The following is a 26,014-nucleotide window of genomic DNA, read 5'->3' as shown; positions in this document are numbered from 1 at the left end:
GAAAAATTTCTGCAAGACTTTTTTAAATTTCAAAGCATTTCATATTAGAAAGCTGAAAAGAATAAAATAACCATGAAAGTCAACTATCTTAATACTGAATTAATTATCTTTGATGGTATATAACTTAAGAACACTACTTGCAAAAGTATAAATCTGAATAAAACACATACATATAGGGAAAAGTTAAGCAGAAAATAGCAATTATGAGCTCATTACCAAAAATTCCCTTATATTTATGAATCTTGAAAAATGAGAATGAAAGAAATATTGAAGTTATGATTACAAATATTAAAAACATTGTCATATATTTGGTTCTAGGGTTTGGTTTTCTGGTCTTTTGAGATGAGAAATATTTTTTTGTCAGATTTGAGATGAAATTTTTCTTTTATGAGATTAAAAAAACGGAATTATCCTGGAAACCCTTTTTTTCAGAAACAATTTTAATAGTAATTGTCCATGAAATATATTAAGACAAAAAACATGAACTTGGTTGTCAGTAATCTAAATGACTGCCATCAAAATAATCATTTTATTTGAACACAGAGTGGAAATATAAAATATGTGCTTTAGAGCTTCTATGTTTATCTTTTCAGAATGAAAAGTCCTCTAGCTCATACCTTTTCTTAATACTCCCCCAAAAGATGAACCACGTAGAGGACTACAGTGAAAAGAGTATGATGATTCTAAATTGCATTATTTATTTATTAACACAGAGCATGTGACTTAACAAGAGAATCTGCCATTCTTTTAAGATGAAAATAGGAGCCAGCAGATGATGTAATGGTTATATTGCTGGACTCCCACCATGTCGACCACGGTTTGAGTCTTAGATCTGGAAGCTTAAAATTCACATCGAGCATGTGTGTATGTGGGCCTCAAATCCTGAAGGAATGGAGGAGAAAGGATTGCAATATGGTCATCCCCCATGGGGAGTGATTTCTTATTTTCTGTTTCTATGTCTCCTTCTCTTCAGTGAGTGCGTGTGCCCCATAACAAAAATCTCTCCAGAAAAAAAAAAAGAGATTAAACAAACAATGATAAATTCTATTACAAAATTATCAAGTGACTCACAAAAAATAAAGAAGTAAATAATTGTGTGAGCTACTTATAAAATGGAAAGAGAATAATGTTAACCTTGGTATTTAAACTTCTATAAGAATAACAGCAATAACTTTCTGCCAAATAATACGATGCAGAGGACAAAAACTTTACTGTTACTGGCACTTGTGCCCTCCTGACAAGTTTCAGCATTAGCATGGAGATGCAAAGCCAAAGTATTTGAAAAAGTGCACCTCAAGAATCAAGGGAAAACTGACCTGAAGCTTTTACTCCATGACCTGGAGAAGTCCAAAGTGTTTCGTGCAATGTTTGTAAATTCCCGAGGACATGTGTTTAAGTCAGTGTCCGTGTTCCCACCAGTATCTTTTGCATGCATCAGCACAGAAGCTGAATTGACTCCTTTCATTGCCTGGTACACGCAGCACACCCCCGTGCACACACACACACACACACACACACACACACACATGAATCCAGTCTCACTAAGAATTCAGGAATAAAATAAAATCAGTCTTTATGAGGGACATGGGTGGTTTATTTTGCACACAGCTTGTTTCTTTCTCTTGTTTTTCATCCCCTCTTCTCTTTACTCTTCCCTGGACTGATATTTAATTGATTAGAACATGACTTTTTGAAATTTTAGGGTTTCCATATTTAATGTAATAATATGTGTCTATATGTATACATATACATACATATATATGTATAATATGTGTAAATACTGTGTACATACACAGAATTTCTTCCTCCATGGAAGAATTATGGTGCCAATGGTTGAAGCAAAATATTTTCTTGATAGAATCACTTAAGTTCAGGTGTGCGGGCCACTTGATGAGTATTCAGACTAATGGGATGAAAGTTGGATGCCATCTTAAATCTGAATCAGGTAATAATTATTTCACAAATATGGTATGCGTTATCATTGGTCATAGAATAACATTTTAATCTTAATGGTATCAGTTTTCTGATTATCATTAAATGTTAATAACTAGAAGTATCAAAAAATCCCTTTTATATGGGAGGACAAAGGTCATTAGTGTCTTATTCAACTTTAAAATGCCGACTGTATCATTCAAGTTTCAGCTATCTCCAGCACCTTGTAACATTTTATATCTATACATTTTCTCTATGTGCTCAGCATTGAAAATGTGGCTTACAGCTATGGACTGAGTCAGGAAAACAGAAGCCATTCCAGTTAGTTCAAAGAGAATATAGATATAGATAGATATAGATATAGATAGATATAGATATAGAGATGGTATAACTATATAGAGAGAATGAATAGAGGAAGAGAGAGAGGGAGAGACAGAGGTAGGCATTTCTGACAGAGTTTCACTGTATGGGGCTCCTCCTACCCCAGCCTCTCAATTAGGTAGGATGACAGAGACACCCAATCATGCCTCTTGTATTTAGCTTGGCCAGGAAATGAAGTCACAGACCTCTCCTGTGACTTCCAGCATCTTTAGCTGTCCTGTTTACCATCATGGTTAGGCTGGAAAGATTTTTATATAAAGAAATAGAGTCTTAATATGTGTTGGCAGAACTAGGAAAGTAACTGTCAGGGAATCCACTGCTACATGTTCGAGAAATCAGGCAGTGTTAGAACGATAGGAACCAGGGCTTGTATCGTATCGTCAGCAATCTGTGGTATCAATGTGACTGATATGTCAGAGGACAGCCAGAAAATCTTCTTGGGAAACCTCATGCTGATCACCTGCTGAAACATACGCACCTGATTGGTACTGCCAATGACGTAATTCCTCTTTCGTTTCCCTCACCGACCAAATGTCATGTGAGAGATCTCACTGGCACAATTTGACCTAGAACACTGCTGTGCAGTATTCTAAGCAATATAGTTTCCTGGTTGGTAGCTTCTGCAGTATAGAAGGGGAACAGAAGGATAACTAGCCGAGGATTAGCAAAGCAAGTTACATACATTCTATGTAACAGAAAAAGATGATTTACTCTCTCTATCAAGCAGGTCAAAAATATTGTAGGAATAAAAATGCAGAAGCAGCGGAAAGCACGCTCATGTTCATTGATGAATTTCAGGGGAGTCCAGAAAGTAAGTACCTACTGAACAAATATTTTTTTTCCAGCTGCAGAGAAACATATGAATTCATAGAAGAAAATTAAAAAGCCAGAAGAAAAACAAGGGGCCAGACTAAAAATATAATTGCTATTAAGATAGGTCATTCTCTCTTTAATGGACATAGAACCTCTGCAGTGTATAATATTAGATTTCTCTAACATCGAAACTGTGTAATGAATTACAATATGTAGATAACTCTCCTGCAAGGTAGAATATGAGTGTCCTTTAACAATGAACTTTCTTATAATAATTCTAATTTGCTAATCTTTTTTAGGGTCCTGGATTGTCTTTCCAAGAATAAAGCAGATCAGGGCTGGACAATGATGCAGAATTAATGCAATGCTCTTCCTAGCTAACCCATATGGGAAAGTTCTAGATTGAGAGACAGAAACTTCCCTGAACATGCTAGGTACATGTGTGCCCTATCTGGGGCTGGCTAAGGAAGCTAGGGGGGGATTGCAGCATAATTCCTTGTTAAGAGAATTATGTTTTTCTGTTTTTCTGTATCTCTCACTCATGGAAGAAATAAAGAAATTTTAAAAAGAATATAGCAAATTTTTATATGTGCTTTACTTTTAAATACTGATTGTATCTCAAGCTAATTTTTAAGATGTAATAAAAGTATTGACAAAATATATGGGCTAAAATCTAATTAAACTTCTAGATCATTTTTACCAAAGATCATATTCCCAACTAAAAGATAACGAATGTATTCATTAAATATCATGTTGTTCGACTTTGATTTAGGTCAATAGTACATGGTAATAGCAATAACACTAATAATAATTCATACTTACTGAATACTGACTAAAGAGCCAGACGCTCTTGCTAAGAAATGTATATGCATTATTGAATTTGATCTCCACAACAGTGCTGTTAAGTTTGGTACTGGATTTATCCTTATTTAAAACTTAGGAAGTTTTGCAGAGCTAATTTGAGTGGAGATGAATGATCAACCCAGGTAGCCTGGATCCAGGACAGTACCAGCAGTGCTTCTGATAGACTCTGTTCTCAAATTACATCTGAATGGCTTTACAATTCATTATGTTGATGGAATAACGTAAGGGCCTTGATTAAATTTCAAGCTTCTATAGACACCTAAAACTTAGAGGTATCTCTTCATCCTTGGGTTCCGAAGCAGTGAAAGCCTTGTGTGAGCTGCACCTGTCCATGGAAATGGTCAGAACCTAGCCCCAATGCACTCATACACACTAGGCTGGGCCACAGGAGCACATTTCACAAACCTCGCCAGAGGAGAAACCTTCATGAACACGGCACAGATAGCAAGGTCCCCATGAGATCAGAAAGAAATAGAAAGAGTTCTTGGATCCTGGATAATAATCCAGCATGACTGAGCCATTCTGACACCGATCCCTACATGAATATACATTTTTTCTCCTTTTGTAATTGCCAGAGGGCACATGTGCTTGCCAGAGAAAAGGGAGAGAGAAGGAGAGAGAGAGAGAGAGAGAGAGAGAGAACCTCCTACTGAGGCCAGGATTTGGGGCATGCACGGGCACACACACACACACACACACACACACACACACACATAGTGTATTTCTTAAGCCACCAGGACCAGGATTCGAACTGTGTGGTCAGCCAAACTTTGTGGTCAGCCATATGGAATCCGGCTTCCTTAACCGCTAGGCTACTGGGCTGTACTTTCTTCTCAATGCGTGAATCTATTTGGACAAATATCAGTGTTAATCATATTCATTAAAAGTTATGCAATAAAGATCAAGAAAAAGCAATCAATATTTGAGTTGCCCAAAATATAAAATATAACAAAGGCAAAGAGGCTACACATATACTCCAAAAAGAAAAAAAAAATGTGTAAGCCATTGCACATTGGAGATAGAGGTATTTCAAGAACGATTCTGATTCTTAATTGTGTATCATTTATTGATTGTTGGTTGCCATGGAGTCCCAAATCATCAGACTCTGGGGAAAATACTGATGCTATAAAAAGATTGTGCTGTCATCAACTCAAGTTCATAATCGTGCTTTGTTTTTTTCTTGCTTCTATTTGATTGTGGTCGTGTGGCCAATTAACATAAACATAAAGACTTCTTTCTCCTAATAGTGAACTAGATGCATTGGTAGAGGCATGTCAAATGTATATTTTTAGAATGCTTAGAACAAGTAGAAAAATAACCATATAATTCTTTGTTTCATTGTTTTACATATTTTTATTATTCACACATTTTACAAGACTAAAGAACTGCCTTTTTTATGGTTTCCCTAGTTTAAATTTCCACACATTAATGGAAATGCTAAAGCAAAATATGATGATAAAAATGGTTCTTAAATAATGCCCAAGAGAGTGCCTAAGACCGACTTTATCTATTCCTCGCAGGCACAGCCTTAACATATCGTAAGATGTGAACTCTATTTAGCTGACACTTTGGTGGTGTAAGTGTTTTTTTACAACTAATCAGCACCTGAATAATCAAAGGTGTGTACCATCCGTCAGCTTTAATGAAGCATTAAAATACTTTAATGGAACTTAGGGTAATTAGAAAGTCTCTTATGCAGTTCATCTACTAACAAGAATATTTTCAGGATTAATAATAATGGAGGAAATTTTCCAACAAAGAATGGGCCCTTACTTTACCTGAGCAATCCCATTTGTAAAACTAAAATTGGTTTATGTGTTTCAAGGGGGTGTTGGGGATAATTAATGATTAAACTGTTATGAAGCATTAACAGCTCCTTCGTTGAAATTATAAGTCTGTAGTTCTTCCTTTAGGGATCAGTCATAAGAGAGAATAGAAAAGAAAAAAATATATATAACAAATTATGGTATTCTAACATTTCAAAGTTATATTTGAATGAATTTTGTGCCTTGCAGAAAATATCTTACCTCTTGTCATAGGTGATGTGCCCTCGCTGGTGAGAGACAGAGACAATAAGAGGCAAAGTGAGAAATCACTACCCAGGGGGACTGGCCACAACACAGTTTCTTTTTCTTTCTTTCTTTTTTTCATTTGTTTCTTTGTTTTTTTGCTATAGGATGCATTTGCTTGCCAGAAAGATGGAGAGAGACAGAGAGACAGAAAGCGAGAAATCACGCCCCCCCCAAGATGGGCTGGCCACGCCGCAATCCCTTCTCCTCCATTCTCCTCTCGGGATCTTGGGCACGCATGCACATGCACCTGGCTTGAGTTTAAGCCACCAGGTCTGGGACTCGAACCGTGGTCAACTACATGGGAGTATAGCGACATAGCCATTATGACAACTGCTGGTCCCCATACCACGATTTCTTCTCCTCCATTCTCCTTCTTGGATTTTGGGTATGCAAGTATGCATGCACACACACCTGGCAATGTTTTCAAATCTCCAGATCCAGGACTTAAACCATGGTCACCATGTGGAAGTCCAACAACTTTAACCATCATGCCACCTGTTGGCCCCAACCAGGGTAATATTTCAATAATCTCATTTGATCATGATGGACTGATAGTCTGATAGTGCCTCTGCAATTAATTTTTGACTGACTATTCTCTCTATTTTTTTTTTCTTATAGAACCTTACATTTTTAATTGCTAGAGGGAACATACACTCACCAAAGAGAAACAAAGAGTCTGATAAGGAGAGGGAGAAAGTGCCCCCGTATGGGACATGGTCACGTGGCCATCTCCTCTTTCCCACATTCTGCTGAGATTTGGGGCATGTACCACAGGTGCCCAGTTGCCGGGATTCAAATTGTGGTTGACCATGGGGATCCAGCTGCCTTAATGAGGGGCTGGCTCAGGAGATGACATATCTTTTATAGAAATCTAAATCCCCCAGACTCATTTGTGGTCAGTGAGATACTAGGAGTAAATGAAAAGTTATCCTGGTAGAATTGCACCTTTTGCCCTCTCTCTTTCCTTGTACTAGAGATTTAGAACTCATACTCTGGTAGCTCTTTTCCACAGTGAATTGACCCCTGTGGTCCAGGATGGTGCAGCAGAGAGAGGGAAAGATTTCTAGTCTCTAAATAAACATAAAGCTTCTCATACAGCCTGGGTTTTTGTTGTAGGTGTTGCTGTTTATCAATTTATTTCTTCATTCTAAAAAGAGGGAGATCTCCAACAGGATCTTCATGCCATGATGCATTCCTGGCTCAGATGACCAGATCCTAGGCACGCATGAGTGCATCTGGCATGCATGGGGAGGTCCCAGGGTGTAGCTCCAGGATCTGCCCCTGTGGCTCCAGCATCACGGAGCATGATCTGGGCCAAGTCCTGAACCGTTTGCCTTAACTTATTGTATGTAAAATAAAATAATGTCTATCTTATTTAAGCAATTTTTAATATTTTACTGAATATAAATTATGAGATAATATATAAAAGTAAATATGTGGCATGGAACAAATGAAAATGGAAATATATGCATTTAATGATTAAATAAGTAACTGAATTTATTAATGTATTATAAATGACAATGATTGCAAATGAACAAAAATATAGTCTTAAAATTAACATGTATATGGGGCTAGCAGGTGGCATAGTGGTTCAGATGTTGGATTCCCACATGGCCGACTGTAGTTTGAATCTTGGACCTAGTGGTTTGCTTTCTCACTTCCTCTCTTTCTGTCATTCTCAATTCAGTGCATCTGCCCTACAGCACCTTAAAATAATAATGATTATAATAATAACAAATAAAATAAATAATTCTTTAAAAATTAACATATAGAATACATTGACAATCAATTTATGTGTGTGTCCTGGATCCAAGCTGCCTGGATTTGAAATCTAGCTTAAACATTAACTGTGCAAACTTGGCAGCTTATTGAACCCTCTACTTCTTCAGTTTCTTGTAAAATGATGAAAAATACAGTGCCAATTTTAATAGTATTATCTCTAATATGATACACTTAAAATCACTCTGGAGATTACCTGATGCTCAGTAAGCATTAAATAATGAACTTCATTTATAAAATAAAGCTAAAATACAGAACTATGTTGTCATATTTTCATTTTAATTACTAATTTTAATCTTAAAGTTATTTTTGAGCTTATTTACTTTACTATTTTTATATATTATGATCATTTAATAAAAAACATCTTTTATTCTTGATTTGAAAAATGGTAGGCAGGAAATTTGTCAAAGTAGAAATGTCTTTTAAAGGTAATAAAACATCTTTGTCTTAGAATTAATCACTAAGACAAAGTCAGCTAAATGTTAGAATTGAATAAAACTAGTTATTTTTTCTTTTTTCTTGTGCAGTTACATTTTTGGAAAGTATACGGAAGTAGTGTATGACAGGAACTCCTGATAAGGTAGGAGCAAGACTATATAAGAATATTTTATGTATAGGTATACACACACACACACACACACACACACACACACATATATAATATGCTTATAATATATATATATATATATTTTACTTCTATTTGTGTTACTTCATTGCAGAGGAATAATAATGCGATGTGGTGGAGTGGTTAGATACCACTTTAAGAATTTCCAGATGAGTGTGGTCTAACTGAACATACAGTAAAGAGGGCAAGACCTAAAGGAATATAAATAGCCTGGGGTTAGAATTAAGAGCACGGCTATACAGACGTGGGAGTAGCACATCCAGTGGACATTTAACCAGTGGGGCCTTATGTCTGAATTTGGAATAAAAGGCCATGTTGGATTCATAAATTAGAGTTGAGATTCTGTGCCCTTGGACTGCATAAAAGAGAATAGAAAAAGATGAAAGTAACTCTGCTCCCCAAGCCATTTGCCATAGAGTGATCTGCTTTATAGACTGCTGTTTAAAACAAGTGGTCATGTGAGAAAGAATGTTTACAAAGGAAACTTAGTGAAAAGAAAATTTCAAGAACAAAGGAGTGGCCAACTGAGTCAAACTCTTTTCTTTTTCCCTCTCTTTCTTTCTTTCTTTCTTTCTTTCTTTCTTTCTTTCTTTCTTTCTTTCTTTCTTTCTTCTTTCTCTCTCTAAATTAAATTGATAGAAGTGAAGGTCCTAGTAAATTGAAGGATATGAGGACATTGTGACCTGACCAAAAACAATTTCAGTGAAGTGCTAGGGAGGAAACGAGGTTAGCCCGTTGGAGTGGTTTGAAGAGCAGATGGGCAGTGAAGTGGTGGAGCCACAAGTGCAGACAGTGCTTTCGGGCCCTGTGCTGTGAAAAAGGGAGCAGGATGTGCAGGTGGAGCTGTGGGAGGGCTGAGAAGATGGCAGGCTTGGTTTGGGAGCTCTTTTAACTTTGGGTAATTTCATTTGATCTATGTATTGTGTTGTCATATTCAATGCCAATGTTTGTGGATGTCTGTCTTATCACTAGTATGCTAACATCATTTCCTGGAGTGCATCAAAACTGAACGACTAGCTTGGGAGTTTATAAATCAATATATTTATTTTTTCTTTCTTTCTTTTTTTTTTTTTTTTTTTTTGGAGAGGTTTTTGCTACAGGGCGCGTGCACTCACCAGAGACAGAGAGAAACAGAGAGATAGAAAGCGAGAACTCACCCCTGGGGGGATAGCCACACCCAATCCCTTCTCCTCCATTCTCCTCTCGGGATCTTGGGCACGAGTTCGGCAACATAGCCATTACGCTAACTGCTGGTCCCAAATCAATATATTTCTTATATCTCTCACAGATAGTCTGATTCAACAGGTCCAAAGTGAGATTTTAAATACACACACACACACACACACACACATATATCTAGTGTTTTCTATCTCTATCACTCTCCTACTCCTTCTTTTCTCTCTCTATCTTACAAGCAGGTGTGCAAACTGTTCTCTATCCCCTCAATAAATTGTGTAATTGGATTATAAATCTAGATATTATTTTAATATATTTTCTAAAGCTGGCTTCACATGAAATACTAATCCATATTGTCTTAAGTTGCTACATTGTTAACTTTAAACAAATCTGGATAAAATGATACTTAAATAAAAATTAATTTGTGAAGATGTTTCCTCTACCAATAGGTTGTCCAGATGCTTGTGAGAAAAATATTTGCAACACATAGCAACCTTTTATTGCCACCAATATTATAAGTAAGTCCAGGTGGACAGACCATTATTTCCATTATTGAATTCAACAAAGAAAAATTTCTTATAAAAGGTTATTATAAACAAAGCTTTCTAAACATTCTATACTCAGTTGTATGGATATTACTCCCAAACAAAGATGGCTGCTTTGATTCTTCACTCAGTTGACATTTGCATGGGATTCACTATTCAGGAAATATACCTCTAAATTACTCTGAGCTGTAACTCCAACTCTAGATCTCTAGAAGTAACAGTCCATGCCACCCTTAGGGACAATGGCTCAGCTGTTCCCCAGCCATAATATCAACTACTTAATATGCAAGAAGGCCACCTCTATTGAAGACCTCTTTTGAAGCTCTGAAGTATCTAACACTTAGAACCTTGGACTTTCTAATTCATGTTTATTCCGTTGTTTTCACCTACTATTTTCCAGGTATGTTGCTCAGTTGTGGAAAGAACATAAAAGTAAGAGAGAGAACTTCCTTAATTTTATTGTTTACATTTTTTAGTAAAGGCAAATAATAATCAAAGAACTAATTTATTTACACTTCCCGTTAAAGTGTTGTAGAGTGCCACTGAATGAATGACAACCAAAACTAGATTAAGTTTAAAGGGAGTCTTTATTAGCTGGCCAGAGGCTACAGTTTGAGGCTCGGGCAGTGGTGGGGGGCACCAAGAGTCAGAACTGCAGCCCCAGCCAAAGTTTGGGGTAGCCTCTTATAGGGGTCGGTTGTCAGGTTTGTAGGATTCCTATGCAAAAGCATTTTCCCCTGCTCCCAAGTAGCCACAATTAATGAGAAACAATACATAAAATCTTTGATCAGCAAGTCCTCTCCATCACATGCTCTTAGATCATGAAGCTTCAAAACATGTTTCCTTTTGGATAGAACTCTTGGAAGTGCTCAAGGAAAGCCCCTACTTCACAACGACCACTAGTCACAAAGCAATGATCAAGACCCTTATTATTTTTCTACTTTTATTAAACTGGAAAGTAACTCTTCCAACTAGCAATGTTTTTTTGTTTGTTTTTGTTTTTGCTTGCTTTGCTTCTCCGAAAACTAGCCCTTACCACCCTTTATTTTGGTAATAAAATAAACTTTTTTCCCTAGAGAAGAAAATTAGATATAGTTTAGATGGGACTGATCTCTTTCCACAAAGGCAAGCACTTGGGTAGGAGTCTTAACTTAGCTAAGTTCATAACACACCCCTTAGTGAGGCAATTGGTTTAGTGATGGCCTCATGATCCAACAACGCATCGACCATGAATTGCCAGGGAGCTCTTTTTTTATTTTTTGGCCTTTATCTAGAGTATTCTAAAGATGGGTTTCTTCTAGTAGATTCATAAGCTGGTGGTGTAAGGGTCTGAAGGTTGATAGAAATGCATTTCCTGCCACATGGAATCACACTGTCTAATGAACAAAGAAAGAGCAATCACCTGGATTTCTAGTAATACATGTTAATTAAAGTCCTTTACAATGATCACTTAAGCTGGATGCATATGTTCCTATCCCTTGCAATACAAACATTTTTTTAAAGAATTATTATATTTAACTTTATTCATCCACATATTTATTTTAATTTGACCAGAGAGGGACAGGGAGAGAGAAAGAGGGAAACTGAGAAAGCAAGCTGCCAGGTCTGGGACTCGAACCACTCTTGGCCATGTGAGAGTCCAGTGCCCTAAACCATCATGCCACTTGCCTGCCCCACAACATAAGCAATTTGAATACTCTCACTTTCCCACAGTCCTATAGCATAAAATGACACAGTTGACACTTTTACAATTGCATGCATTTCCCACACTTGATGAATGCATTGCCTATATCCCAAATCTTACACTAGCCCATTTGACACATCTATTCAGAATATGTTATTATGTAAAATCACTTTTCTTATTTTAATTCATATTTCCCCTTGCTACAATTTAATAAGGCTGTAGAGAGGAGAGTGTTGAACACTAAATTCACATTGATACTAGAATTGTGTACATTTTCATCAAACACAAAAGGCATATCCTGGGTTCTAGTCTTTGGATCAGGGTTTTGATAAATAAAATACATGCCATCTTTGGGTTAAACTTATTATTTTCATTTGTTTATACTTCTATGAAACTCCTATTAACATTTCGATTTTTTTCAATGGTTTCTTTTTTGTGTGTTTTGCCTGTTCTCGGTTTACTCTAGCATCTAAATAATTCATTAAAATGCTGAATCAGACTTGTGCAGTGCTTTTCATCTTTGTTCCTCATCTTTAAGCTACTTTCTTGCCTATGACAATTCAGTCAACTTCAATTTTACAGTTACTATAAATGTTTCTTTATGTTTAGCTATGAAAATTGGTTCTAGGATCTTAAAAAGTTTAAAGGATTGTAGTCTCTATTTTTCTTTTTCGAGCATGCAGTAGTCCCTTAGGATCCACACGTGCAGTCCCTGTGGGCACAAAATCTGTGAATATTCAAGTCTCTTACACAAAATTGTGTAGAATTCGCATATAATCTGCACATAGCCTCCCAGACACTTCAGATCACGCCCAGATAACTTATAATATCAAAAACTATGTAAATGTTATGAAATACTTTTTTTATTCTTTATATTTTAAACTTTTTTCTATATTTTTGATCTGTGGTTGGTCTCATTCAGAGATTTGGAACCCACGGATAAAGAAAGCCAACTGTTTATAGTGTACAAAGAATGCCAATATAATAGTCAAGCACAATTTTCTCTTGACCAAGCCATGCCTTTGTTATTATATTTTTCAAGTTTACATATTTATGTATTTATTCCATAAGCAAGAGGAACAGAGAAAGAGAGAAAGAGAGAGAGAGAGAGAGAAAGAGAGTATGCCAAACAGACCCTTGAGGCCTAAATTGAACCCTAGCCTCAACCTGCCCTGGATCATGGGAACATGCATGCATGGTGTACACAGGGAAGTCTCTGAAGAACAAACCCAGCCCCTTCCAACGTGGATCAGCCTTGGTATAGCATCATGGTTACCACTGTGGCACCGTCTAGCCCTGTTGCTCTTATTATGATCACATTTCCTAAATTCTTGCCCCGTTTCCACATTAAGATTCACTTTCCACCCTTTTATCTCCTCTAGGCAAGAAATATATTTAAAATAAAATGATGGCTCTAATTGAAAAGCTTGATTTGTTTAGTTATGTTAGAACTAATATGAGTCACTTACATATTATCCTTGCAAACATATGGGTCATTCCATATTATGACCTGAATGACTGTGCAACTGCATACTTCATACAGTGAAGCTCTGGTACACAGTGCGGACACGTCTGGAGATCAGGCCTTTCCTGAAGTAACTAAGGTTAAAACAGGTCATGAGGTCAGGCCCCGAACTCCTAGTACTGATGTGATTATCAGAAGAGGAAAGAGACTAGAGCCCTTGCACACACACACACACGACTGAATATGAATAGCAATAGCAGCACCAAACATGATTTAAATTCATACTAGAATGTAATAGGATATCATTTAGTCTCTGATTATAATCATTAAATATGTATCTCCAAAAAGGTCTTAGTTTTCGGCATCAGTAATTAGTGTAATGGCTATGTCACTGGACTCCCATGTAATCAACTACGGTTCAAATCCTGGACCTGGTGGCTTAAACTCACGCCGGGGGCGTGTATATGCGTGCTCAAGATCCCAAGAGAATGGAGGAGAAGAGAGGGGATTTCTTGCTTTCTGTCTCTGTCTCTCTCTGTCTTTCAGGTGAGCACATGAGTCTTATAGCAAAAATATATCCCCCCAAAAAAAGTCTTGGCTTTAATCACTGATTTATTCCCAAGTTATTCAAAGTATCCTAGCATTTAGTAATCTCTCATAATACCCCATCATAGGGGCCAGCAGGTGGTGTGGTGGTTAAGGGCAGAGGACTCCCACATGGCCAACTGTGGTTCCAGTCCTGGACCTGGTAGCTTGCTTCCTCACTTTCTCCCTTTCTCTCTCTCTCTTACTATGTTCTTCTCTGATCAAATTAGAATAAATAAATTAATTTAATTTAATAAAATAATTTAAAAAATCATAATCCTCTAATAAGTCTGATGAATGAACTCTAGAGCTGAAAAAGACATTCCTACTTCTGCATATGCCTATTGTTACATAAATAAGGAGGCTTAGCCCAGGTTGTCACAGCAAGCTAACAGAACAAATTTATTTACTCAAAGTTCTAGCAACTGATAGTGCAAAATCAACATGTCAGCATGTCAGATTCTGGTGAGGACTTCCTTCTTGACTTCTTCACTTTATACTCATTTGGCCTTTCCTCAGTCTTAGTGAACACATTTGAGCAGATCTTACTAGGTGTGTTGAGGTGCAAAAATGATATGGCAAAACTTTTTACAGATATGGGCTACTAACTCTCTTGATTTGTCTTGATACTCCCATCCCTACCACTTTGGAAGTTAATAGCATTCCAATTTTCTTTTATACTGCTTACCTTTACATTTATTAAAACTCTTCAAGTATCAATATTTTCCACATTATTTTCATTTTCTCAGTTTAAGAATTTAATGAAACCTATTTATTTGGTGTCCCTGCCAGCAGTATAAAGGATACATTCAAACAGGTAGATTCTAATATTACTTACACGTTCCCGTATGCATTGTTTACTATCATACTGTGTTAGGATATCAACAATATCTTTAAAACCCCTGTTTAAGTGCTCTTAATGCTGACCAACATTTTCGCACTATAATGTTTCTATATTTATGATACATGTTTAGATTCAGATGGAGCTGTGGCTTAGTTAATGGCTTATCCCCCAGAGGATCATGTTTTGTGAAGCTTTAACCCCAAAATCCCAAGAGGAGAGTGGAGGAAAACGGATTGGGGCATGCAAACCCCACTGGAGGTGATTTCTTACATTCTGTTTGTCTCTTTCTGTCCCTCTGGCAAGCACACACATCCTATAGCAAAAATCTCCCTCTCAAGGGCATACTTTTTTTTTTCTTTTCTTTTTTTTTAATGATTTTTTTTTTGGCTATGGGCATGTGTGCTCGCTGGAGATACAGAGAAGCAAAAAGTGAGAAATCACCGTCCCCAGGGGGAGATGACCACACCTCATTTCTTTCTCCCACATTTTCCTCTCAGGGTTTTAGACACACACACATGTACCCAGCCTGAGTTTCCAGCTGAGTTATGGGACTTGAACTGTCGACCATGTGGGAGTCAGGCACCTCAACCACTATGCCACATGCTGGCTCTGTGAACGGTATACTTTCCGATCCTTGTTTGTTTGATGTCTTTTAAAAATAAAGTTAGTTGGACAAAAAATTCCTATGTCACAGGATGTTTTACACAGAACGCAGTAGGTTTGGATGTATTATTTTTAGCAAATTCGTGTCGTTCAAGTAAGTCTGAAAATGGCCTAATTTTTATAAATTTAAAGATAAACTTTCATATGTCCTGACTAGATTACTTTTAGAGATATCTTTCTATTTGAAATGGAGAACTTTTACTAAAGTATAACCAACTGACTATGTGTTAAATTTCTCTGTCCCTTTCTCTTCCTGTCTCTATTTCTCTCTCTACCCACACACATACACCCATAAATTGTTAACTCTTAAATGGTTGGTTCTTTCTTCAATTGCAGAAAGTTATCCCCTTTATATAATTATCATTGGCACTTAACCTTCCATGTTTGTGATTTTTGTTATGGTGACTACTGTAATGTAACCCAAAAGTTAGACCTCCTCATACCTCCATGTTTCCCTTCCTAATACGTCTGACTGTTAATAAACTACTTGTAGGTTGCTCTTACTATTCCTTGCTCTACTGTAGGACACAGTTTATTTGTTGTCAGTTCTGAACTGGAACTCATGGATTTACTCTGTGTGTGTGTGTGTGTGTGTGTGTGTGTGTGTATAAATACATATAATGGTGATTTTATCTTAGAGCAACCATGATTAACTCTGTAGTGTTCCTCATAACTACTAATGAAGATAAGGGATATTATAAACACCTATATTTGTTTGTTTTCCTGAGAGCACATTTCTTTGTCGTAAATAATTGTCTACTACAGCAACTGTGAATATGTCGTTAATATTTGACCATGGAAAATTTCTAAATGTGGAAACATCTTAATAAACTCTGTTCTAAAAATAACAATAGTGAAGAGAATTATATCATCTCAAATAGAATCATCCATGATGAAGATCACTTTTCAGCATAGTTTTAAGATGTATCAGTTTGACAGTTATTTATTGAGCATTTAGTAAATTCTGTGCATTTCTTCTTCTCTAAAGCAATATAGCAGTGGAAAACAGTGATACTTAGTCTACATTCTAGGCATAGAGGATAAACAGAAAACAACACACACACACACACACTATACAATGGAGAAGCGCTAAGGAGTGTTGGCATAGACGATATTGCAATTTTTAATATGATAACCAGGGAAGACCCTGGTTTAACTTTTGAGTGAAAACCTGAAGGAGATGCTTCAATATGTAAAGTAATTAGCATTTTTTATATGTATAATACTGGGTATTTCATATTAAGTAGACATGAGGAAAATATGTAGTTTGCTTCCAAAATAACATTCTTGTCTAGTATCAAGTTTTACAAATACATGAGTTTCTTACGATTGGTAAATGTGGTTAGGGAATGTATATTTCAAAGATATTAATGTGATTTCATTTAACAACAATAGCTATTTATTTGCTGTTCAGATAATTGTTATTTGTTATGTAGAACCACTCTTTAGACCATTCATGGCATGAGCCACTTTAGGCATTTAAGTGCACTCTTGAACACTGAAACTATGATTCAGAGAATGACTGTGGTACCAGCTAAAACCACTTTAGTTACAGTTATAAACTCGCTTGAACTTTCTTTCCCCAGCCACCATTTAAAGGATGGGAAGGTTGTAAAGTTAAAATCAGTCAATGCTGAAATAGATTTAATGTCTTTATTCTTCCAAATAATGTCTTTCAAATACTTGGGCACCTCATGCTCAGAATCACTATGGGGCAGTAAGAACAAAGGTAAATATTAATACAGGAAAAAGTAAGGGATTATCACTATATTTTAGGCATGGTATGAAAGTTGTCCCATGTGTTTATATTCTTGTATTATGGTCTAATTTTTTTTTTTAACAAAATGGATAAACGTTTTTGTGTGGATCTGTTTTAGATAGAACAATTCCCTGGAAGGAGAGGGAAGGGAGATTGGGAAGTGGAAGAAGGCTGACAGCCCTCAGCTGCACTGTTCTGCTCCATACAGAGCGCAATGTCTTTAATTACCAATCAGTGTTTTTGAATTAAATCTTATCAAGCGAAACCAAATCTAAACTACATCTCATCGGAAATTAGTACACTCTTAATGAGAAGTGCAATTTAATAATTACAATTTAACCAATCGTGGAACTTAATTGCAAAAAAGCTATCTAATTGAGAGTCTAAGAACTTAAAATAGTATATAGTATACTACTGAGGGTTTTATATGCTGATGTTCTTGATACGACTTAGGTCCAATGGTGTAATAAAATGTAATATGTGTTTACAGTTTATATAATAGTTGTATATAATAAGCATTTGCTGGCCATAAGATTAGCATACATTCTGTCCTTTATTTACTTTTGTATTTTTCTCTATTAGTTGTTAAACTTGTCCATGAACAAGAATTCAATGGCTGTTATTGAAATATCATTAAGTCTTCAATGATACTGTGAAGGGTTTAATTTCTTTGCATGGTAACATTCTAGTAAGCTAGAACTTGAAATGCAATTAAAATAATGTTATTGGTAAATAAACTTACCCTGCCTTCAGTAATGAAAATAGGTTCTAGAGAGCCTGGCAGGAAATAACATTAAAATAAGACTGCTTGTCTTTTAAACTTTGTCTAGTTGTAAGGGATCCAGTACAACTCAGCTTAGAGTGAATACCCAATTCAGACATGTTGATTAGTCGATTGTATGCATTCAGGAAACCTTGAAGAAATGGTGGAGAAATTTAAACCACAATACTTAAATCAAACTTGTAAAAGTTAATATATACTTGTCTGATAATGTTTTGATTTCCTCTCTGACAGCAGCTTTTTATGGTGCAAAAATTATTGTTGTGTGTAGATACCGACATAAAATATAGATACACGAATGCATGCGTCACATACTTCTAGTGTTTGAACCACTTGTCAGCAGAAAGTGTAATCATATGCTATACACCTCTGTTTTTGTCAGCAATAAACTACATCTACAACAGGGGTCCCATAAGCTTATGTCTTATAGCCTATGTAGTGGGCTACACTATGTGGGTTTGTATAAGTACACTTTATGATAGTTAGACAACACAGAAATCACCTGACACTTTTCCTAGAGACTCATATTCATCATTAAGTCATACATGACTATGCTCACAAAGTTCAGCTAATTTAAGTCACTAATCCAGCTCTTTGAGAATCCTAAAACTAGATTTATCAATAATTCAATTCTAATATCCTTTTTTCATTCCTTTTGCTTTATTTTCTTCAATATGTCTTCAGTAGTGATTGGTGTCATATATAAAGCATAACTTGCTAGCTAGGTATTGGAAGAGCAAGCAAATAGAGCATTTCTTCTTTCTCTTTTCTTTTGGATGCTCAGAAACTATAATAGTAACATAAACTATCACCTTCTTTAATTGTCAAATCAAAAGACAAATTGCAATATAATTTGTATTAAAGGTAATTATATTAATCACTTAAAATAGAACTATTTTGAAACAAACATTTCAACCATCTTAAAGAAGTGCAATGTGTGTAATTTAACTTTAAATATTTATTCATGAGGCTTATCACAGTCGCTGTGAATATTGTTTTTTTTTCCTACTGCATTTTGAAGACAGGATGACTTAAAATAGAACTATTTTGAAACAAACATTTCAACCATCTTAAAGAAGTGCAATGTGTGTAATTTAACTTTAAATATTTATTCATGAGGCTTATCACAGTCGCTGTGAATATTATTTTTTTTCCTACTGCATTTTTAAAACAGGATGATAACTCTTACAAAGTTATGTAATAAAAAAAAAAAGCAAAAAACAAAAAAACACTTGCTGTTCAGTAGTCCTGATGTTCTTAAAGATGCCTAACACAATTAAGCTCTTAGGAAAATGCTAAGCTAAATAGTGATTTTATTTTATTATTTTTGTTTTGTTTTATTTTGTCCTAGGGTGTTTGTGCTTTATGAAGAGAGACAGAGAAAGTGAAAGTGAGAAAATTCCCTCCCCACTGAGGGGATGGCCATGCCACAATCATTTCTCCTCCATTCTCCATCAAGATTTTGGACATGCATGCACATGCACCTGGCATGATTTTCAAGCCTCCGGTTCCAGATTCAAGCTGTAGTTTGCCATGGGAAGAGTCCAGCTCCTTAACCACTAACCCACCTGCTGGCCCCTAAGCAGTGACTTTTAATTTAGTTGCCACAAAACCTGTAGGCCCTTGTCAGAACAGTGCGTCTCTGATGTTAATGTGCATACAAGCCCACCAGAGAGCTCAATAAAATACTATCAAGGGCCTGACTCAGGAGGTGGTTCAAGCTGTGGCCTGAAATCCCACACTCAAGCAAGCTCTCTGGTCCATGCTGGGACCTAACTCTATATCGCAGGACTCTGCCAAGGAATGTACACACATGGCACAATCCGAACATGGGTTCGGGAAGAATCATAGGCCAGGTTATTACTACAAAACAGAAAGGAAACTGCACACAGACCGACTCAGATAAGATAAGAAAACCGTTATTTCTTTTAAATATTAACCATTAATTCTGTTCCAGAAAAAGCCATCAGAACATACGACCCTATCTCTTTGAGATGTTATTTTATTTCCAGGCAAAATCTTGTGTCTGTTCCAACGTCCACCCTTAAAATGGGTGCGCCATGTCTTCCGAAGTTTTTGTAAAATACTGTCTTCATATCTGAGTGTGAGGACTGCCTAAATGTGAGTTCATATGATGTTAGCAAGTGTTCAAGGGAATATAAAACTACTGGACTCTTGCTGTCATAAAACTTTGCTTTGATTAATTAGAAACTGAGCTATCCTCTGATTTTAACAAAGCTTAAAAAAAAAAAATCTGTTCACTAAATGCCCCAGAATATCATGCTCTGACACCTAGTTTCCGCTTTTGACAGTATTTCTCTTCTATTGTCTTTTTTTTTTTTTTTTTTGTTTAAGGGTTTTTTTTTATAGGGGGGGAGGAGACAGACAGAGACAGACAGAGACACAGAAAGCGAGAAATCACCCCCCAGGGCGGGTAGCCACGCCGCAATCCCTTCTCCTCCATTCTCCTTTCAGGATTTTGGGCACACACGCACACACGCCCGGCATGAGTTTAAGGCACCAGATCTGGGACTCTAACCATGGTCGACTACATGGGAGTCCAGTGACATAGCCATTACCCTAACTGCTGGTCCCTCTTCTATTGCCTCTTCTGACTTTCCAACTGATATGTCTCACAACTTCTCTAATTGCCAGTTTCTTGCAAAACTATCTCTTCTAATGTTTTGTTTCTGTTGTGGCTTATAAAGCCAAGTAAACAGTGTCATTAGATGCATGTTTAAAAAAGAAATAAAAAATAACTACTGGGGGGAACCAGTAGTTAGCATAATGGCTATGTCACTGGACTCCTACGTAGTTGACCGTGGTTTGCGTCCCGGACCCAGTGGCTTCAAACTCACGCCGGGCGCATGTGCGTGCGTGCCCAAGATCCCAGGAGGAGAATGGAGGAGAAGGGATTGTGGCGTGACCATCCCCCCTGGGGGGTGATTTCTTGCTTTCAGTTTCTATGTCTCTCCCGGTCTGGTGAGTGCATGTGCCCTATAGCAAAATCCTCTCCAACAACAGCAACAACAAAAAGTAGACTGTGAAAAAAAGGAGTAATTTTTTTTTATTATATTATATTACCTAACACTCATTCCCTGAGCATCATCACAACACACTAGGATGCCAGGGACAATGGAGGAGGAAGATGGGACATAGCAGAGGGTGGGGGATGGGGAATCAGGGATGACAAGACAAAGGGCAAGGTATGCAAGATGTAAGAATGACAAGACAAAGGGCAAGGTATGCAGGATGTAAGAATTGGAAAATTATTTGCTGAGAACATGTATGTTGATGTGCTTGATTGAACCAATGCACAGTGTATTTTGGATGGAAAATTCATTTGTGTGTTGTGATGGTGTATAGTGAATTAATGTAGAAAATAAAAATAAATAAATAAATAAATAAAAATTTAAAAAAGGAGTAATTTTAGGGTATTTATAAATAATGTATAGCAGTTTTCTTCTCCTTCTTCTTCTTCTTCTTCTTCTTCTTCTTCTTCTTCTTCTTCTTCTTCTTCTTCTTCTTCTTCTTCTTTTGGAGTGGTTTTTACTATAGAGCGTGTGTGCTTGCCAGAAAGACAGAGTGATACAAAGAGAAAATGAGAAATCACTCCCCAGGGGGGATGGCCATACCACAATCCCTTCTCCATTCTCCTCTCAGGATCTTGGGCACACATGCACACGTGCCTGGCGTGAGTTTAAGCTGCTGGGTCTGGGACTCAAACCGTGTTCGACTACATGGAAGCCCAGCAACATAGCCATTACATTAAGTGTTGGTCCCACGTATAGTAGTATTTAATTATTTAATTTTATGTGTCCTTTTTGGTTTACAGGAGATATAATTTACTATCCCCAAGCTTTTGTCTAAATTCAAGATTTTTGACATTAGACAAGTATAAAACATAAAAATTGTTTATTCATTTTAAAGTCGTAATAATTAGTAAAAAGTAGCAAGAAACCCAAGTTAATGAAAGTAAGAGGGGAGTCTTTATTCTTGGATCTAATGTATCATGGTTCAGAGATGAAGGAATCTCATAGTTGGCCTCTTTACTCAAAACACCGACTTGCAAATACTTTCATCTTGTATTGTTCTAACACTAAAAGATTCCCAAGGTTGGGACCAACAGTTGGCGTAATGGCTATATCTCTGGACTCCTATAGTCAACCGTAGTTCGAGTCCCAGACCCAGTGGCTTAAACTCACTCCGGGTGCGTGTGCGTGCATGCCCAAGATCTCAAGAGGAGAATGGAGGAGAAGGGATTGCGGTGTGGCCATCCCCTCTGGGGGGTGATTTCTCGCTTTCTATCTCTCTGTCTCTCTCTGTCTTTCTGGTGAACACACACACCCTAGAGCAAAAACCTCTCAAAAAAGCAGTGTTAGGATTCCAAAGCTCATCTGTATTTTAACTCTTACTCTTGGATCAAATAGCCTTGCACTGAATTGTGGTTAGTGTATTCACCGAGATCCATATCTATAGTCATGTCAATAAAAGTGAAGCCAAAACATAATGAAAAGTAAATTGCCATCCATTTGTTTTAGTGTTTGGCTAAGATCCAGAAACCCTATTTCCATTGTTGTTACAGCGTTCTTATTCCAAATTAAATCAGCCCATCTCAAGCTCATGTTCACAATTCTCCCACAATGTATATATCCAAAGTATAATTTAGCTCAATAGAAGACAATAGTGGACTTGTAATATAAAGTGAAAGATCCTTGTAGATTGCTGATTTGTGCATACTTTCAGCACTATCTAAAATTCTCCTTTTGTATCACTGATGAAAGAACTCCCATTAGCTTGGCAGACCCAGTGCTTGTGGGAAAGATTTAGCGTCTTGGCAAACAGATTATCAAAGGTCTGAGCATCCTTTCCACAGTCCAGATGTCGCCCTAACTGATTTTAGGCCCTGAAGATTCTGATATCACATGTAGAGTTCACACTATGTTTCTTTTTCTTTAGCACTTAGTCTTTGTTCGATGTTGTTTTTAGATGGTTGGTTCTTTCTTTCCTTTCTGTCCACCTGCTCTCTTTCATTGTGTAGTACATTCCTCCAGATTCTAGAGATATAATGATGGTCTTGCCTTTTACATTTCCTTTAAAAATGTAAAATCTTAATTTTAACATCATTGAAAAAACCCTGAGAAATGTCCTTGTTGTTAAATAAATTTATAATTTTTCTCTGCAAATTGCATTTAAACTCATTTTCTTTATCTTAGTTTGTGTTTTCTATTACTGTCTCAATATTTCTCCTCTTTCTCTCCCTCAATAAATTGCAATTTTAGATTGCCTTCCATTCTTTATAATACAGATTACTGTGGTAACAGTGTAACTAGTGCTATTGCAGCATCTGTCTCTTAAACTCTTCATGAGGATTAAACAAACAAAATATAACGGAGTTCTTTGATCATCACATGGCACATAGTAAAAACTCAAGACATTTAACCAAATCATGACAATTACAACACCTAAAATGTCTTTGCAATGAAAACTTCCAGGAGCTTTGGCCGCTAGAGAGAGCAGACAGGAGAAATCATTGAGCCAGGTGAGTTGCCTGCCCTTGGCAGACACAGTATCAAAGAAATCCCAAGGAAGAAGTGATTTCCCTTTAAGTCCCTTTTGAGAATTTGGATTATGTTTAGAAAATTGATCAGTTGATTCAAGTTGGCTTTGACACCGCTTTTACAGGGGCTAAAATCCTTTTTCCCCTCAGAGAGATCAAACAACAGAATGGGTCTATCTGAGCCAGACCATCCAGTTTATTTTAATTACTATTTTATGATTGTCTTCTAGTAATAAAAAGTAATACTGGTTTTCCATGTATGATAGGACATGAGAAGATACATGCAGTGAAAAAGTGAGTTAAGTAAAATATTAAGTAATGAAATAACAATTTATGATTGTCTCAGCAGTTCCAGGGATAGGCATGCAAATAGGTGAAGTGTGGGAAATGCTAGTCTAGCCCCATTCTTTTTTATTTTACATTAAGAAATCTATGAAGTCTGTAAAAGGAATGGCTTGTGCAAGATGAGGATCCAGGCCCAATTACTTTGAAAACTTACTGACGTGCATCGCATAATAGCAGGTTTTATTATACAGAGTAATCTTCCACGAGTTATCATTCTAAGCCTATTAGACAATTCAGATTTTTATAGAGCAAGGAACTCCTATCATTATATAGGACTCAAGTGCCCATTTTTGTAAAAGTGCTTGATAATATTTGACCTGTCCTCAAGAGGAGATTGGAATGAATAGCAAAAGACAAATAATAATAAAAAAATGACTCTAGAAATGCTTAAATTAATCAAAGACACAATACAGAAGAGTATTGTTTACATACATACTGGGGTATAAAACTGATTGTTGCTAGTGGAATTATCTTATTTGATTTTTTTTTTTTGGAATGGTTTTTGCTATAGGGTATATGTGCTCTCCAAAAAGGCAGAGAGAAACAGAGAGACAGAAAGTGAGAAATCACCCCCTGGGGGGATGGCCATGCCGCAATCCCTTCTCCTCCGTTCTCCTCTCGGGATCTTGGGCACACATGCACACACGCCGGGCATGGGTTTAAACCACCAGGTCTGGGACTTAAAGTGTTATCAACTACATGGGAGTCCAGTGATATAGCCATTATGCTAATTGCTGGTCCTTCTTATTTGAGTTTTACTACCATTGCAGACAGACCATACTTCAAAAGATTAAAGGAGAAAATCTATCATGGAAATTATTTAGAGAAACAATATGCTCTCCAAACTTCACTAGGTAAAATATCATAGCTGTATTATTACAACTGTAGCCAAAAATCCTTGCTTACATTTAAAACATATGTTAGTATTTAGACATTGGGCAGAGAGAGAGAGAGAAAGTGAGAAATCACCTGCCCTCGAGCTCTGGCTCTAGCACAATCCCTTATTTACCCCTCCTGGTGGAGTCTTAGGCATGCTCACACACTCACCCAGCGTGTTACCAAGCCACCTGGATCTGGGCTAGAACTGTGAGTCTGCCATGTGGGACCAGCTCATACTCAGGAGGGCGTGGTCCCTCTTGCTTAAGTTTTAAAATATCCAATTTAATGTGAAATTTCCCTCTAATTCATATGTAGCTTAGAAACTTGATAAGGGATGATTGTTATGGAGTGTCAAAATTATTTTAGATAAGAAGTCCTAGCAATCTTGAAGCACAGTTTTACAACTATTTAAAGTAAAATTAAAGAACATTAAAGGTGTTAAAAAAACTAATTTTTAAGGGGTGAAGAAAGAAAGTATTCATCCTTTCTCAATGGAAAGATACAGAATCAATTAATTGGCATCAATATGAGAATATCTATGAGTTATACAACTTTGAAATTTATCTTTGTGTGAATCAAAGTATAATAGTGACATTAATTATCTACTGCTTAATTGAAAGGCTCTGGATTTTATACTTTCCCCCCTCAAAAATCTCATGTAATTGTTACACTATTTCTCAATATTCTAATAAAGGATAAAGCAAAGGTGGAGACTTCTTAGAACATGAGGGATTATTTGAACCTGGGTTTCACTCCAAGCCAGGATTCTCAACTAAACTCCTCTTTGCTGATTGATTTACACTTATTGTCACACTTTGAATTTTGACTTTATCCTAAAAGTAAAATTTTATAAATATTTGAGGCTCCCTGATTATAATCTTTGACTATTTTTTACTTTAATTCAGGACTAAAACCCCTTTTGGTACGTTTAGAATATATCTTATTCTTTGTAATTGAAAAAGGAGCTATAACTTTATTTGCCCTTTCATGAGTGATTATCACAGTTGTAAAGTTAGTCATATACTGTGTTGCTTTATTTTCTATTCCTGAGTTGTTTGAGTTTTTATTTTAAGTAGTATCAGGAAACCCTTTGCTCAGCATATTCAGGGGAGAAAGATTAGGATGGTAAGAGGATATTAAAGCCGCTTTTATGTTGAATGGTTAATGAAACTGATTTTTTTTTTTCCTTCGGAGGTAAAACAAAAGTGAGGAGATAATAAAAGCAAGAAAGTGTGACCACTGTCTTTAAAAATACTGTTATT

The 26,014-nt window shown here is 36.5% G+C and overlaps 1 pseudogene; it reads left to right on the top strand.

The window, feature by feature from the left end:
• The window catches only part of LOC102480961 (obg-like ATPase 1), an 84,888-nt pseudogene that overhangs the window by 3,648 nt on the left and 55,226 nt on the right, over nucleotides 1-26,014 (top strand).

This window comes from Tupaia chinensis, unplaced genomic scaffold, assembly GCF_000334495.1.
Source record: "Tupaia chinensis unplaced genomic scaffold, TupChi_1.0 Scaffold143648_1, whole genome shotgun sequence".
Lineage (NCBI taxonomy): Eukaryota > Metazoa > Chordata > Mammalia > Scandentia > Tupaiidae > Tupaia > Tupaia belangeri.
This window is presented reverse-complemented; position numbering and strand designations above follow the sequence as displayed.